Source organism: Wasmannia auropunctata, unplaced genomic scaffold (genome assembly GCF_000956235.1).
Source record: "Wasmannia auropunctata unplaced genomic scaffold, wasmannia.A_1.0 LD336088.1, whole genome shotgun sequence".
NCBI classification, from domain to species: Eukaryota; Metazoa; Arthropoda; class Insecta; order Hymenoptera; family Formicidae; genus Wasmannia; species Wasmannia auropunctata.
In genome coordinates, this window is record NW_012026802.1 from 377,292 (window position 1) to 380,054 (window position 2,763).

Genomic DNA, 2,763 nt, shown 5'->3' on the forward strand with positions numbered 1-2,763 from the left:
CATTATTATGTGCCACAATCGCAAAAAGAAACATATATTTTGAGAAAACGCGGGAATCATTTTAATGCCATATGCTACCTGTTTAATTATTAACGTGTACCATGCTTTTATTACTTTTTCCCTTGTAATATAAGATTACATACAGATTCGATGTTTTGTAATTACGTGTTCCTATTGCTATTTTTTTAATAATCCCTTCAACATGCTAAGTGAAGCCATGACAATGTAATGCGGCTGCACGCAATTTTGTTTATCCCACCAGAAAGGGCTTTTTGAATTTATATCTTTTTAATTAATCGCGTTAACATTAATTGAATTTGTAAATCGGGCTACCCTTAAAAATTCATTTGAGGATATATATACTGGATAAATTATTTTGTCATAACCATTATCATTTAATATCCGATAATTTTATCTCATTAATTGCTCAGTGATCACTGATTACTGTATGGGCATTATTACAGATAGGTAAACGATCGCGTGTGCACCTTTTCTTTATCGCGTCTTGTACGTCTTGTATACGCCGCGAAATGTTTTACCGCAGATATACCGATTACATAGTTCTTAATAACAGAGCCGCGCAGGCTTCTATCATTATTGATTTTCCGAGGTGGTAAACTACAATTAATCGATACGTTTCTGATTGTAAAAAGAACTCTGTTCCTAATTAATGCTGCGCCGCATAAATATGCAGAAACCGAACTCGAATCTTCACGGCTACGTGATTCTATTTATGTACGAAACTCTTATATTTCATAATATTGCAAAATTCATAAAATAATAAGTAATTTAAACTATCAAAATAATGTCTACTAAAATGCTTTTTTAACGTAATTTTAACGTAATTTTTAACGTAATTTTTTAATAAAAAAAGTTAAAATATTTATTACATTAGAATATAAATGATTTTTTCCAAATATCTCTTTCTTCATGTAATATAAATAAAAAATTTCCTGACACTAATGAAATCATGTAAAATACATAAAAAGATTAAATCATACAAAGATATAATATATTACTGAACACTATTAATTCAATGTAATCTTTTAGTGTTTTTCATTGGTAGGAATTGAGTGCGACTGCACGTCGCTTGGAGCTTGTGCCGAGTTTCTTCACTAAAATGCAAAAACCCGGCATCAAGTCTTCCAGTTAAACAACGCGCACCGTCTCCTTGCGCACCGAAAAGCCCAATGAAACACAATTACTCTCGACAAGTGTGCACCCAGTGCGCATCAATACGTAAAAAACGCTATTTTGTTTCATCCTTTCTCGATTTCTATCTTAATAAACTCTTTCTATCCTGAAATTCACTTGCTTCCAAACTGGAAATTGTTGTAATTCTTCTTTACTTCATAACAGCTTCTATAAATCAAAATATATCTTTTATTAAGAATGTTGATTTTGATGTAAACTTTCTTATTGTATTTTTATTATAAGTATAAATTAATATATATTGAACAAAATATTTTTAATATGTCATTCACTTACATAAAAGAAACACAAATTAAAAATATGAAATACTAAACATATTATTTTTGTTAAATATTTTATATTTTTAACTTGTGTTTTTTTTATGTAAGTGAATAATATATTTTGATGTAAACTCTCTTATTGCATTTTTAATATAAGTATAAATTAATATATTTTGAGCAAAATGACATATAATAAAAAAATCATTTTTATAAAATATAATAATATACATATAATTTATATAATATTAATTGTTTGAACATTTTAATAAAATACCTACACAGTTGAATCGTACATTTCAATTTTGTATCTTCCTCATTTCCATTTCCCTCAGGGGGGATTCTTAATTATATTTTCGGAAAAATCTTATCTAACATCAGATTTTTTCTATTTTGTTTTCTTTGCCGGCAATAATTACAGATAGCAAATTTTAAGGACACTACATTTAGAAGAATCTGTAAAATCAAGAATGCATCCATTTCTTGATTTTTCATGAATGCATCATTTATCCGTTTTTTAAATTGATAACTGTTGGTTGAAAATAAAATGCAACAGAAAGTATCGAGTTTTTAAAAATATTAATAAAATATTAAAGTCAATATACAGATTGCTTACAAAAATGTTATCACGCTATTAAGAATAATTAAGTAGCATGCTAATGTCATTAATGTCATTAATGTCATTAATGTCATTAATGTCATTAATGTCATTATTAAAAATGAATAATTTTTTTCGGTATTTCTGAAGTATCATTAGATATACTTCGTTTTAAAATAGGTTTTGAACCGATTAATAATTGAGCAAAAGACATTGATTTGTCTTTTATTAATTTAATATCCGATAGTGCTTGAACTTCCAAATTAAAAATATCGTCTGTAAAATATTCATCTTATTTAAACAAGATTATATTATTATTATTATTAAATTTAAAAAATTTTTTAAATATTACTTGTAATTTTTACGCATCCTTTAAGTTCAACATAATCACCCTTTTTATATATAGTTTCTTGTTCATAATCCATTATTTTGATTTCTAATTTGTGAGTATCATCAGTAATGGAACCAGTTCCAATACTTTTGAAATTGTTTTTATAAGTATTAAAACTCGTTTTAATAAATCCACGTACAACTAAAAAATATAATATATATTATTTACTACATACATTAATAGCCAAATTATATTTTATATTAAAAAATATTATATTGTTTGTATCAGAACTTACGAATACATGAATTTATATGTCCCGAAATATCTGGCAACTCTATTAATTGAGGTTTTACCGAATTTATAAT